Source organism: Arachis stenosperma, chromosome 10, assembly GCF_014773155.1.
Source record: "Arachis stenosperma cultivar V10309 chromosome 10, arast.V10309.gnm1.PFL2, whole genome shotgun sequence".
Classification (NCBI taxonomy): Eukaryota; Viridiplantae; Streptophyta; class Magnoliopsida; order Fabales; family Fabaceae; genus Arachis; species Arachis stenosperma.
The window spans coordinates 110,693,369-110,709,565 of NC_080386.1; positions in this window are offsets into that span (position 1 = coordinate 110,693,369).

Consider the following 16,197-nt stretch of genomic DNA (forward strand, 5'->3'; position numbering starts at 1 on the left):
TTTTTTTTTTTTTTAAAATACCTTTTCAGGGGAGAAATTTGAGAATGAATAACCCAAATCACGACATGCTACTTGTTTGGCTGTCTTTGATGGGGTTACTGCTGATTTGTCAGAACTTTTCTTTCTTCACATTACTATTCAGTCTGGCCCTACCTTGTTTTATGTGCTGCTATCAATATTATTCTGGTGGTTTTAAAATACAGGGCAATCCAAAAGCCAATAGACAGATTTTTCTAAACATTATTTTCATAATACATACATATGAGATACGATACAATTTCAAGTAAAATACACGTATATATAAATTTTAAATTTTTATAAAATATATAGATAATATATATATAATATAAATTATTTTTAGATAAAATATAATAATTTTTTATTTTTATTAATATTAAATTATAAATTAATTTTTAATTATTTTTAATATTATTTTAATTATATAAAATATTTAAAATATTTTTATTTTAATAAATAATAATATACATTATTTTTAAATTCATCAAAAATATATGTTAAGAATATGACTAAATATATTAATACGTGATAATATTTAGGTGTGTTTATATATGTTTAAAAAAAATTAATTTTTATTAAGACAAAATTAGACATAGAAAATACACATGTCGAATGAGTATTAATAAGTGTCGTGTTCAAAATGTATTCGATACACATATAATAACTCAATAAAATGTCCATATTTATAGCATTTCTTAGATTTCATTCTGAATTCAATAAAAATATATAAATGATAATTTATTTGTTTATGTGTTGATTTAATCATCTTTTATATATTAAAATTGTTAACAAAAGTTTTTGTATGATTAACTGTCTATTTATTTTATTAATTTAATTTTAATATATCGATAAAATAAAAAATTTTATACGATCTTTTAATTAAATTTATATACTTAGAATTTTTTAAATAGTAAATTTAAAATTATTTATTTCTAATGGTATGGCAAATTGACTAAATAATTAGATATATTTATATAAAATTATTTTATACATGAAAATTATATTTTTTTAATTATAAAAATATTATCACTTGATTTTATTTCTGCAACTAAATATGGATAAACCCACGAGAAGAAATATTTCCAAATGTTAGACATTCTAGAGAATCAAATATATTTCAAATTGACAAATTGGTTGGCGTTCCTCATTATGGAACTAAATATCGAAGATAAATCTTTTATATCATCGTGTTGGGAAAAAAGATTATTTAAAGTGAAAAATTAATCATTAATTTTATAATTTTTATTATACGTGAGTTTTATTATTTTACTTTAAAAGTGAGGGTAAAATACCTAAACATACTAAATGAAAACTGATATTATCTGATAAGTCTTAAAAGATATAACGTTATATACATGTTCGATTATAAATCGAAGCAGATTAGCTCGATTTAATCTTCTCCAATGTAAATCGAATTAACATAGTTCGATTTAGCCATGCACTATATAAATTGAATTTTAGCAATGGAACATATACATCGATATTAATGGATTCGATTTACGTTAATAGAATTTTGCATGGTGTAAATCGAATCAAGTACATTTGATTTATTGCATGTGGTGTCACATATATAAATCGAATCTCATTGATTTGCATATATATATATATATATATATATATATATATATATATATATATATATATATATATATATATGCAAATTTTATAAATCGAGTTACATTAATTTGATTTACTATAATAGCTACGTATATAAATAGGAGTTAAACGTGAAATCCTCATTATAGTGAGACTCACAATGGCTAGTGATGATAGTTTTTTAGTTTTTGTGCACTATAGAGAATCGATTAAGAAAAAAACGCGATTCGGAATAAAATTTACTAATAAGGATCCGTTGAGTGTTTTTTATCAAACCTTCTACGAGTTTCAGAATACTATAATCCTAAAACTAGGACTGCATGGCATCAAACAGGTAGAGAGTTATTCTATAGAATTCCAATTTCTGTTTTACATGATGGTGTAAAGTACGATTCCTCCATTATAGACAGTGACAAAGATTTGCAAGTTCTGTTCTACTGTCGTTGTCAGTTTTCCGAGGTGAGAACCCCTGAGCTATTTGCCAAGAGACGTGCTCTGTAGTTCAGGAGGATCAAGCTAGAATTCCTAATTTATTGCAATGCCAACCGCCTCTAGTTCAATGCCTATTGGTTCTTCATCATCTGTGATTGTGATTGCACCTGAGGCAGTTTTGGTTGCATCTCTGTCCTTCGCAGCTGATTTAAACCGCGACTGTGACAGAAAAATAGGTGATAATCGACCATTTGGTGAGCTTGCTATTGCGATGGCCGGTACTCCTGTTATGATCTCGATTTCCAGGGAGGGTGGAGCACCAGACGGTGTCGAAGATGAACTGCATGATGATGATGATGATGATGATGATGATGATGCCACTACTCTAAGCATGCATGTGATGGGCCTGGATCTAGAACAGCATCAAATCGTAACACATGCTGCGCCCTATTGGTCCAATGAATGTGCCAACTCTGTAAGGTATAGAGAAACCACCGATCGATGCCTTTGCCATCCTTCGACATCAAGAAATTGATGTTGAGTGTAGCTCACGATCGATGTTGTACTCTACTAAGCTATGCAGCACCCGATCCACCTGATGCTACTCTATGACAGCAAAGTAGATCAATGTCGTCATAGACCTCCATAACGACATATGACGTGGATCTAGTATCTCGGGATGCATAACCTGAACGACATCCGGCGAGCTATATGACATCCATACAAACTGTAAAGAGAAATGGTTTTCGCATGTCATTGTAAATAGTAAAAAGACAAAATAAGTGAAGAATAAAAAGTATGAAAGGTTAAACACTCACATCCCCAACCCGATCTAAATCTATCCTGAGCCTGTAATGCGCAACTCGGGGTCCCTTCTCGCTCAACGTTGGCTGATAACCTAACCACCTGCGACCCAAGACATGTTATCAACAACGGCCATAAACCGAAAAATATTAACGCACATAACAACCATAAACATCAATTACCTCAATGCCAATGACCAATGAAAGGCATCAAACCTATCAGGCCTGAAACTAGGGAACCACTAGAAGATTCATGATTGAAGGAGTGCAACAAACCGGCAAACTTTACCACATTCTTATCAGCCACACGACACATGCACCGGTATAGCTATGAAAGAGCAGCTGATCCCCAACTATATCTACCCATGTCTTCTAGCCTGGCTATGTACGGTAGCCAACGGATGTGAAGATGTGTACCATACATGTCACCAAAAGGCTGAGTCGATAACAACATCATGATGTACGCTCTCGCATACCTCTTCACTATATCCTTGTTTGCGTCCTGGGGCAGCTCACTGAATGTCTCCTGCTTTCAAGTACATTTCATAGTAAACTTATCGATGTAGTTCGGAGGAGGTAAGACACCCAACAATTCCTCAAACCAAGCTCAAGCTGGACAACCACTGTCGATGTATCTCTTAAAGTTCGTCAGACATCCGCTGACGTACTCACCATCGATCGACAGTCCTAGCTAGTACGTTGCATCCTGCAGCGTAATCGTGCACTCACCGAATGGCATGTAAAAAGTATGTGTCTCTAGATGCTATCTATCTATAAATACACTCACTAATGGCTCATCCAACCTAAATAAGGTCTCGTGTAGTCTCGCAAGATGGTATAAACCAGCCATATGTAAGTGTGGTACGATCCTATCATCTAAGGACATACCATATTGTCTTCGCATGCTGGTGACCCGTTGGTGGGCTGCAAAGCAATAAAAAATTCTTTCTAAGAATTATAAGAAAAAAGTTTACTAAAGGAAATATTAAATAACATGTCCTAATCGAAAAAAATTCTCCAAAATAAACATTCTTACAAGTTAAAAAAGACATACCACAATCGTCAATTACTATTATTACTTACCTTTAATTTAAATCCTAACTAAATTAATTTTCACTACTTAACGTAACATTTATAACTTAGAACATGTTACCTTACAAATTCTAAGAGACTCTCTAGTCACTACTCTAACAAATAGATATTTATAATCACTACTCTAACTATCATTTGTAGTTTAAAAATTCTAATTTCTAACTAATGTTTATAAACAAATACTCTAAGTAGCTTAATATTAATAACATTTCTAATTTATCTTTTAAAAAAAGTTTATTCACTAACCTTTTCATTGATAATACCAGCAATACGGACAAACCCGTCCAACCGATAAATACGATCCGATTTGTCCTCCATGTTGGCAGTTTTGAATTTTGTGGTGTTGTTGTCAAAATTTTCTCTCTAAAGTACGTTTGGGTGGGAAGGGAGATTGTGAATTATAATTTGAAGTAACTGAATTCGAGTTTTATATATAAGTGTAATGTTAGTAAATCGAATCTATTTACCTATGCTTGCCAACACATAAATCGAAGCAACTCCATTTGATTTACTAAGTGATGTAAATCGAAACCACTTATTTCGATTTATTATGGATGTAATTTGAAACCCATTGTCTCAAATTACCATCTGCTAGTCATATCACCTATTTAACCTACTAAATCGGACCTAACTAACTCGATTTTAACCTGACCCTACTAAATCGAATCATATTGATTCAATTTACCTTGATATGACCTAAATCGAGTCTAACAAATTCGATTTACATATAAACACAAACAAGGCATGCATATAACGTTATATCATCTAGGACTATCACGTAATATTAGTTTTCATTTATTTTGTTTAGGTGTTTGATGATTGGATTCTTGACGGTTTAGAATTTCACTAATGAAATCTCGTTGCAAGTATAGTTTCTAAACCAATCACTAATCTTTTCATACAAAAAGTTGTTTGTCACTAAAACAAACCCCTAAAATTTATAAACCGAAGTATTTAAACCTCGGGTCGTTCTCCCTAGGAATTACAATAAAGTGTCTTGTTATTGGTTATGAATTATTTTTTGGGGTTTTGATAAGAGGCATGAAAGATAAATGGCAAGAAAGTAAACTAATGGCTAAAAAGGTCTTGGCAAGGGTTGGTGGTCAAGGATCTCCATCTTAATCACTAACCACAATTTGAGAATTGGCAAGGATTAATCTCATTAAATCATCCTCTAACTAGTAGTAAAGGAAAGTCAAATGAGCTATATCAATCCTAGTCCATAAGTCCTAACTCTCCACTAATTCAATTATTGAGAACTAGAGTAAATGGCTTCCAATCATCAATCACTTGGACATTAGTAACTCAAGAATTCCTAAGTTACCTTTTCAAGCCAAGAGTATAAAATTCTACTCTAAAATCCAACCAAGCATTTCATCAAACACTTGGAAGGCACAAAAGAGAAGCATAGTAAAATTGCAAGGAAAGTAAATCTACACTACTCAATTGCAAGGAATTAAACAACAACAAATCAAATGAACACAATTATTATGAATTACCTCTTATTGAATTGAAAGAAAATGGAAGGAACAATAGTAGATCTACACCAAAACATAAGAACAACATAAAGGAAATTACAACAAAAGAATAGAGGAAGATGAATGTAACAACAAAGAATGGAAAGGTAGAAGTAGAAGAAAGCAAAGATTAAAACCTAGATCTAAGAACTAATCATAATCCTAATCCTAGAGAGAAGTGAGAGCTTCTCTCTCTAGAAACTACTTCTAAAACTAAACTATGACTAATGGTAACTAACATGTGTTTTCCTCTTCATTCTTTGGGTTAAATAGCATCAGAAATGAGTTGGATTGGGCCCACAAGGCTTTAGAATTCGCTGGTCATGTTTTGCTTTAAGTGAACCAGGTGGCAGCAACGGCATGTGTGCATACTATGCGCGTGCGCGCCACCATACGTGTAGCAACTATGACAAATCTTATATCGTTTCGAAGCCCCGGATGTTAGCTTTCTAACCCAACTGTAACCGTATCATTTGGACCTCTGTAGCTCAAGTTATGGTCGTTTAAGTGCGAAGAGGTCGGCTTGACAGCTTTCCAGTTCTTTCATTTCTTCATGAGTTCTCCAACTTTTCATGCTTTTTTCTTCATTCCCTTGATCCAATCTTTGCCTCCTAAACCTTAAATCACTTAACAAACATATCAAGGCATCTAATGGAATCAAGGAGAATTAGATTTAGCTATTTTAAGTCCTAAAAAGCATGTTTTCACTCTTAAGCACAATTAAGGGAGAAGTTATAAAACCATGCTATTTCATTGAATAAATGTGGGTAAAAGGTCATAAAATCCCTTAAATCAAGCACAAGATAAACCCTACAAATGGGGTTTATCAACCTCCCCACACTTAAACCAAGCATGTCCTCATGCTAAAACCAAGAATGAAGTAAGGGTATGGCATTTATTCAATGGGAACTAACTAAATGCAATCTACCTATATGCAACTATCTAAATGAATGCAATTTGCTTAGTCAAAATAAATCAATTCTCAAGAAGCATATATGCACAAGGGCTAAGGACTAGCAAGTCTAATCCACAATTGAATTGAGCTATTAAATATTCTTACAAACTTGCATGAAGAGTGATGATTGTAGGTGAAAACATGTAATTGAGCATCGAACCCTCACCGGAAGTGTTTGCACTCTATTCGCTCAAGTGTTTAGGGTTGATTCACTCAATTCTCCTCTAATCATGCTTTTCAAGATTTGTTATTCTTCTAACAATCAACATATATCTCATGCATGCATACATCTATCATGAGGTCTTTTCTTTGGTTGTAATGGGGTTAGGGTCAAGGTAGGATGCATATTTGGTCAAGTGGGCTTGAAATTTGAATCTTTGATAAGCTTACACTTCCCACCTAACCTATGACAACCTATGCAATTTAAGTCCTAACCTAACTACCCATCCTGCTCACTTTTTCACATACTCATGCATCTTCTTTTCACTTTACAACACTTATGCATTGACCCTTATTGGACTTTACTTTGGGGCATTTTGTCCCCTTTTTTATTTCTTTCTTTTTTCTTCTTTTTCTTTCTTTTTTCTATTTTTTTCCATATTATTTTTTTCTTTTCTTTTCTTTTTTTTCTTTTGTTTTTCTCATTCTTTTCTTTCTATATACGAGAACATCAATGCATAATATTTTACATTTGATCAATACATGAGTATGTACCCAATTCCCAATATTTCTAATAATAATACAAAACTACCCCTTTCATTCACCCAATGTCCCAAGGTTCCCACACTTGAATGATTCTCACACACACTAGCCTAAGCTAATCAAAGATCCAAATTAAGGACTTTTATTATTTTCCGCTTTAAGGCTTGTAATGTGCTAAATTAAAGAACAAGTGGGTTAAGCGTAGGCTCAAATTTGGCTAATCAAGGGAAGATAAAGGGTAAGGCTATTTGGTAAGTGAGCTAATGAAGTGATGGCCTCAATCATATAAATGCATGAATACAAGGAATAATGGACATATAGAATCAAACAATTCAAAGATTACAATCATAGAAAGAGAATAATGCACACAAGAAGGAAAAATAAGTGGTTATAAGATGTAACCACACCATTAGGCTCAAGTCTCACTTGCTTGTGTTCTTAGCTCAAAAACATGATCCACAAGATATATAATTCAAGCAAGTTCTATGAAAAGTTTTCACTCAAATCAATTGGTGTGCCCTATAGATAGAAATCTTGAAAATTCATTATTTTGACTAAGCTTATTTTGTATATATATGCAAAAACTAAGAAAATGCGAGTAAAAATCCTAAAATCCTAGAATGAAATGCAAAAGTGTTGGGATTAGAAATTTGTCACCCAAAATCGCCGACCGGTCGGACGACCTCCCCACACTTAAAAGTTTGCACCGTCTTCGGTGCACTCAAAGATGAGCAAGGGGGTACGGCGACTCTCCGGATTGCTACGTGTTCTTAGACTTGCTTCCGTTATTGCTTGTGGTGCATTCATCATGAAAAACAAAAATATAACACCATAAGATGAGACAATACAAAAGCAAGGAAGCATACTTTGTTGGAGTGAGGTAAATCACTAGAATGCGGTGAGTGAATTAATGTGACATTAATGACAAATAAGTGTGTGAATTCTAAATTGCGCGGGTTAGAACACACATTAGCATAAAAGATATGTCACCAAAGAAGCATGCACTTTACTCATTCTAGTATGCTTGAGATGCTTTAAGTGAACTTGTAAGGTAAAACAAGCATTAAAGAAGTATGAAAGCATTCAAGCCAAACACATATGGATGCATATAATCATGAAATACAATGCATTAAGGTAAATGCACAACATCATCCATCAAGAAGTTGCCTAATCACAAAATAAGGCTCAAATTACATGGTGGCCAAATCATGTAATTCAAGAAGAGTTACAAGCTCGAAGGCAATTCTCATCACTTGGTATTCTTAAAAGGTAAGCATGAAGAACTCAAAACCAAGTAGCAAAATATAACCTCAATCATAGAATCCAACAAAGATTGTAAACATAATGATGTGAAGATAACATCCCTTTTTAGTACTCAACAGCAATTAATGGTAAACAAGAATAACAATCCAACACTTACAATGAAAAGGAAAAAATGAAATGAAAACTAACTAAAACTAACTAATCGACTAACTAACTAACTAATTAGCTAACTAACTAACTAATAACTAACTAAAATAAATGGTTATCGATGGTGTTTGGAAATGTTGGATGAGGGGTAGGAGGAGGGAAAAAGAAAGGAGGAGGAAAGAAATAGAAAGAGGAGAAGAAAAGAAATGTGGTGAAGGAAGGAAATCTACGCGTACGCGCGCATGCCGCGCGCGCGCGGATGGTTTATTTCGAGAGTGGCGCGTACGCGTCATGTGCGCATGCGCGCAAGTGGGGTTGTGCCAAAGGCACAACGTTGGCGTGGCGTAGGCATAACTCTCTGGAAAATGTATGGAATGTGGAACTTCTCAATCCACGCGTACGCACGCATGGCGCGCGTGCGTGGATAGTCCAAAATGCATGATGTGCGCGTACGCACGCAGTGCGCGTACGCGTGGATGGTGCTCTGTTTTTCAAAAATTTTTGCTATGTTTTTGCACCAATCCAAGCATTCCAAACCTCCAAACAGCTACCAAAATACCATAAAACCTTATTTAACATACTAAACTACCAATTAGACTCATTAAAACAATCAAAACAAGAAATTAAACTAATTCTACCAATATGTACAAAAAGATAAAATGAAAAAAAAGTTACCATGGTGGGGTGTCTCCCACCTAGCACTTTTTTTTATTGTCCTTAAGTTGGACTTATGGGGAGCTTCTCTCAAGGTGGCTTGTGCTTGTACTCATCTTGGAACTTCCACCAATGCTTGGACTTCCAATAAGCTCCATCATTCAAGATTAATATCTCCAAGCTTTGATGGAGTTCTTCACAAACCATGGGCTCCCAATGTTGATCCTCATGTGTTCCCGGATCCCATATTTTGTCTTCACACTCATCTCCAAGTTGATTATCATTAATCCATGTGGGTGGTGAGCAAGGTGAATTCTCAACAAAGTGACCAAACATCCTTCTAGGCCCATGTATTCTAGTTATACACCAACCTTTACAATTAAGCTTTGAGCATGCAACCATAATGAACCTAGAATGATATTTCAAACCACTAACCATCTCCTTTTTACTCTTAAAGCCACAAATATGTCTTAGTTGACCATCCGTCTTAAGCAAACCATATTCAAGGGGAATAATAAAGCTTGAGCATAAGGAATTTACCCACTTGAATGAGATAATGGATGGTGGTGGCTTGGGGAGAGGTATCTCAAATGTGATTGCAAGCTCTACTCCCTTGTTTGCTTCTTTGTCAATCTCCACCTCTTCATAAACTTCTTCATTCTCAATCCTTTGTTCATCAACTTCATCTAACTCATCTCCATCACTCAAGTCATAAATGGGAGGTTGAGAGAAATCTACCTCCACATCACTCTCAAATTCATTGGGAGAAGGTTCTTCAAATTCAAAGGATTCTTCACCAAGAAGATTGGATGCATGATCTTCATCACCAAGGAAACTCAATTCTTGCTTTATTCTCTCCAAGTCTTCATATAGAATATGCCTTGGAGGTTGTGCACATTCCTCCTCAACATCAAATTTACTCTTCTTGGAGGGATTTTCTTTGATTTTAGCTTCCCATGGAGGTTCCGCATCTCCTAAGTCTTCAACCACTTCTTCCTTTTCTTCAATAATCATAGGCTCCTCCAATTGTTCTAACACAAAGTAGCATTCCTCCTTTTCCACCGGAGTTTCCAATCTCTCCTTCATGCTATGCTCTTTAATTGATTCTCCACATGTGACCATGGGAGTGCTTTGAGTGCTCAAGCATTGGGAGGCTAAAATGCTTACTACCTTGGTCAAGGTAGCCATAAATTCTAGTGTCTCCCTTTGCATTTCTTCTTGCCCTTGAAGTATAAGGCTAAGGATTTCATCCATTGAGGATTGGAGTGGATAAGAGGGTTCATTGTCTTGGAGAAAGTGTTCATTATAGGAAGGTGGTTCTTCTTGGTAAGGTGGTGGTGTGTATTGAGTTGATTCTTGGGAGTAGTAATCTTGGAATTGTGGTTCCTTGTATGGCTCATATGGTTCAAAAGGAGGTTGGTATGGTGGGTAAGGATCATGGTCATATAAAGGTGTTTGTTGAAAATAGGCTTGTGAGTGTGGTTGAGGGTCATGTTGAGGATATGACTCATAGGCATATGGTGGTGGTTCTTGAAAATCACAAGGAGATTCACCATAGCCATTGGATTGATATGCATCATAGAATGGCTCTTCTTCATAGTGCATTGGTGGGGGTTGTTGCCATGAGGATTGATCATATACATATGGCTCCTCCCACCCTTGATTATCCCATTCTTGATACACATTCTCATTGAAGTTCTCATCACCTACAACATAATTGTAATCACACTCATAGCCAAAATGAGAATTCATGGTAGCAAGAGAAAATAAGAAACAAAAAAAAACTAATAAGAAATAATGAAACAAAATACTAAGACTAGCAAAAACTAACAAGCAATCCAAAAATCAAGCTATTCACAATATTCACATATATACAATAACCAATAACATAACACCATTGCAATTCCCCGGCAACGGCGCCATTTTGATGATTGGATTCTTGACGGTTTAGAATTTCACTAATGAAATCTCGTTGCAAGTATAGTTTCTAAACCAATCACTAATCCTTTTATACAAAAAGTTGTTTGTCACTAAAACAAACCCCTAAAATTTATAAACCGAAGTATTCAAACCTCGGGTCGTTCTCCCTAGGAATTACAATAAAGTGTCTTGTTATTGGTTATGAATTATTTTTTGGGGTTTTGATAAGAGGCATGAAAGATAAATGGCAAGAAAGTAAACTAATGGCTAAAAAGGTCTTGGCAAGGGTTGGTGGTCAAGGATCTCCATCCTAATCACTAACCACAATTTGAGAATTGGCAAGGATTAATCTCATTAAATCATCCTCTAACTAGTAGTAAAGGAAAGTCAAATGAGCTATATCAATCCTAGTCCATAAGTCCTAACTCTCCACTAATTCAATTAGTGAGAACTAGAGTAAATGGCTCCCAATCATCAATTACTTGGACATTAGTAACTCAAGAGTTCCTAAGTTACCTTTCCAAGCCAAGAGTATAAAATTCTACTCTAAAATCCAACCAAGCATTTCATCAAACACTTGGAAGGCACAAAAGAGAAGCATAGTAAAATTGTAAGGAAAGTAAATCTACACTACTCAATTGCAAGGAATTAAACAACAACAAATCAAATGAACACAATAATTATGAATTACCTCTTATTGAATTGAAAGAAAATGGAAGGAACAATAATAGATCTACACCAAAACATAAGAACAACATAAAGGAAATTACAACAAAAGAATAGAGGAAGATGAATGTAACAACAAAGAATGGAAAGGTAGAAGTAGAAGAAAGCAAAGATTAAAACCTAGATCTAAGAACTAATCCTAATCCTAATCCTAGAGAGAAGTGAGAGCTTCTCTCTCTAGAAACTACTTCTAAAACTAAACTATGACTAATGGTAACTAACATGTATTTCCCTCTTCATTCATTGGGTTAAATAGCATCAGAAATGAGTTGGATTGGGCCCACAAGGCTTTAGAATTCGCTGGCCACGTTTTGCTTTAAGTGAACCAGGTGGCAGCAACGGCGCGTGCGCGTACTATACGCGTGCGCGCCACCATACGTGTATCAACTATGGCAAATCTTATATCGTTTCGAAGCCCCGAATGTTAGCTTTCTAACTCAACTGGAACCGCATCATTTGAACCTCTGTAGCTCAAGTTATGGTCGTTTAAGTGCGAAGAGGTCGGCTTGACAACTTTCCGGTTCTTTCATTTCTTCATGAGTTCTCTAACTTTTCATTCTTTTTTCTTCATTCCCTTGATCCAACCTTTGCCTCCTAAACCTTAAATCACTTAACAAATATATCAAGGCATCTAATGGAATCAAGGAGAATTAGATTTAACTATTTTAAGTCCTAAAAAGCATGTTTTCACTCTTAAGCACAATTAAGGGAGAAGTTATAAAACCATACTATTTCATTGAATAAATGTGGGTAAAAGGTCATAAAATCCCTTAAATCAAGCACAAGATAAACCCTACAAATGGGGTTTATCAGTGTTTTACCCTAAAAGTGTTTGATATTTATTTTTTTACACTATCAATCTCTAAATTTGGTAATGCTAGAGAAACAAAAAAAAAGGTCAAAATTTACTTATTTAACATTCATTAATTATTGTAACAATTAATGAATACCAAATAAAATAAATTTTGACTATTTTTTATTAATATTTTTTTGTTATCAAATATTTTTATTATTGTATTAGAAAACATAAAAAATTATAAAAAAATTCAATATAAATAACCGTAGTGCTCTTAGCAAAACCCTATTCTCATAATTACATGTTTGGGTTACCAAAATAAGTTTAGAATATTTTAATAATTTAATTTAAGATTTATTTATTTTATGTCTTAAAAGCATATATTTTAAAATTTTAATGTATTTGTTTTGTATTTATTAAAAAAATTTAAAATTTTTTATTAATAATTATCTTATTATATATCCAAAGTATATATTAGCTAAATCATTTAATTTATTCTCAAAATTTTTTAATTTATATAATAATTTTTTAGGATTAATTTTTAATTTTATATCTAACATTTAAAACGTACCATTTTTATTATTACACATCTTATTTTATCATATTTTAGTTTTACAGTCAAAATTAAATTATTTTTTAAAAAAGTATTCATTTCTTTCAATATGATCAAAACAACAACAACAACAACAACAACAACAACAACAACAACAACAACAACAATAATAATAATAAATATTTTTAAAAGAAGTCTTAATTTAAAAATATAATAAAATAAAATATTTAAAAAATAATAATGATACTTTAAATGTTAAGAATAACGTAATTAGGAATTAAGTCCTAATAAAACAACAAACATTTAGAAATGGAGGCAAGCTATATTAATAATACTTACTTTATTTACAAAAGAGTAAAGTATCGTTTTTGTCCCCAATGTTTAGAGTAAATCCTATTTGTGTCCCTAACGTTTAAATCATCCTATTTGTATCTCTAACGTTTGTAAAAGTGATTCAATGTTATCCTGCCGTCAATTACACATCATGAACGCATTAGTTTGAGTTTTAAAAATCTCTTCTTGAAGTTATAATACAAATGTCTGGGATAGAATCGATGATCCACTCCGAAAAATAGCTCATCAAAAGTTGAAACTAATTCCTATAACATTTATATAATTCACTTTTCTAGGGACATAATTGAATCTAAACACAAATAGTGGGTATAATATTAAAATCGAACACATCCAAGTGAGACCTAATTGAAAAATATAATCTGATTCATTAGTATAATTGATAGTAGGATAACATTGAATCACTTTTATAAACGTTAGGAATACAAATAAGACGATTTAAACGTTAGGGATACAAATATGACTTACCCCAAACGTTGGGGATCGGACAAAAACAATACTTTAGTCATTTACAAAAAGACTAATACTTTTTTTGCAATCACAATTTTATGTCATCAACCAATAAAAATATTAAAAAGGACAAATCCTAGTAAATGACAATCATAATTTATAAATCACCATAATATGGCACTCCTCTAAATTTCAAAATGACTGGGTATGAATGTAGAAAAGTTAATTCTAAATATTTAAATAATAATATTTTGGTTTAATTATTCTGTTATTTTTTATAGTTTTATTAAATTTATAATTAGGTCTTTATTTTTTTTCTTTCAATTGAGTCTTTATATTATTTTTAATTTTGTAATTAGGTCCTTTCTAGTATTAAAATGTTAAGAATTAACTGAATATTTATCCATAAATTGAAAGTATTCACAATTAAAAATCTAATTAGATTTTTTATCACGTATTTTAATAAAAAATATTTCGTTAATTATAACGTTCTTAACATGAAAAGACCTAATTACAAAATTAAAAAAATGTAGAAATCTAGTTGAAAAAAAAGTATAAAGATCTAATTATAAATTTGATAAAATTAGAGATCAAGAAAATAATTAAACCTAAAAATTTCATATATCGATTTCTAAACTGCTCCGTTAGATGTTTTATTTTCATTTGAGAGAAAGAAAATGGTATAATAGTAAGATAATCTTTTGCTCAAATTTCATATAACATAATTTAATGAACAATAATGTAAAAAAAAAAAGAAAAAAAAAACAAAAGTAAGGGATGGGGTAATTTACATTGATAAATTGAATAACGATCAAAATTACACAAATATTCTAAACTGAATATGGTTACATGCATGTCTCGTTTGATTTTATATAAATCGAATAAATTAAATTCAATTTACACTTTTTTAATATAATTCGAATCAATTAGATTTGATTTACTAGCCATAAGCCTCTAACAACACGCAACAATAATAAATCGAATCAAATGAGTTCGATTTATAGGGGGTATCCACTAGTATATCAGATGCAACTTATTTTGATTTACTACGGAGGTTGCGTAAAAGGTAAATCAAACCTAATTGATTCGAATTACTAGGTGGAATTTTTAAATAAGTATATCGAATTTACTTAATTCGATATTGCTACGAGTATGTCCTATATAAATACAATCAAAAAGTTTATTTTTCATAAGAGTGACACTCACAATGGTTAGTGATGATTTTTTAGTTCTTGTGCACTACAGATGGACAATTAAGAAAAAAACACAAAAGAGAATAAAATTTATTGGTAAAGATCTATGAAACACGAACATTTTGCTAAATTGTCATGTCTTTGTATCGGACACATTTCGGATACGAAACTCATCGACACTCGTCAAACACATATGTCTGCTGTGTCCAACCGTGTCTTAATAAAAAATAAAAAAATTTTCTCCGCACACACTTGAACACACCTAAATACCATCACGTGTCAGTGTGTCCAGCCTTATTATTAGCATATATCCTTGAAATAAATTTAGAAATAGTATATATTATTATTTATTAAAATAAAAAAATATTTTAAATATTTTATATATAATTAAAATAAGACATTAAAAATAATTAAAAAATTAATTTATATTTTAATATCAATAAATTATCAAAATATCATTACAATTTATTTAAAAAATATTTTATATTTTATATATATACGTGTCTATGTGTCTTATAAAATTTTAAAATTAGTGTGTCAATGTGTCTCATATCATGTCCCAGTGTCCATAATTTTGAACCTTGTCATTTGTAGTGTGAGATTACTCTCTCACCATGTCCCAGTGTCCATAATTTTGAACCTTGTCATTTGTAGTGTGAGATTACTCTCTCACGTGGAATATGGTGAGAACAGTAAAATGTGACTATAAATTGTATCAAGATAATTCGAATTTTTATATAGAATATGCAAATATTAAATCAAATCAATTGTTTTCAATTTATATAGATGGTGTTTTCCTGTAAATTGAATCTACTTAATTCAATTTACCTTACATGCCTCTCTTGTAAATCAAGTTCAATAGCTTTAACTATGGGCTATACCTAGGATAATTCAAATTCAATAGATTCGACTATTTGCTATCATAATTATATAAATCAAATTTAGTTATCATAATTATATAAATCAAATTTAGTTGTTTCGATTTACATAAAAGATCAAACAAAACTTGCATATAACCAAATTCAATTT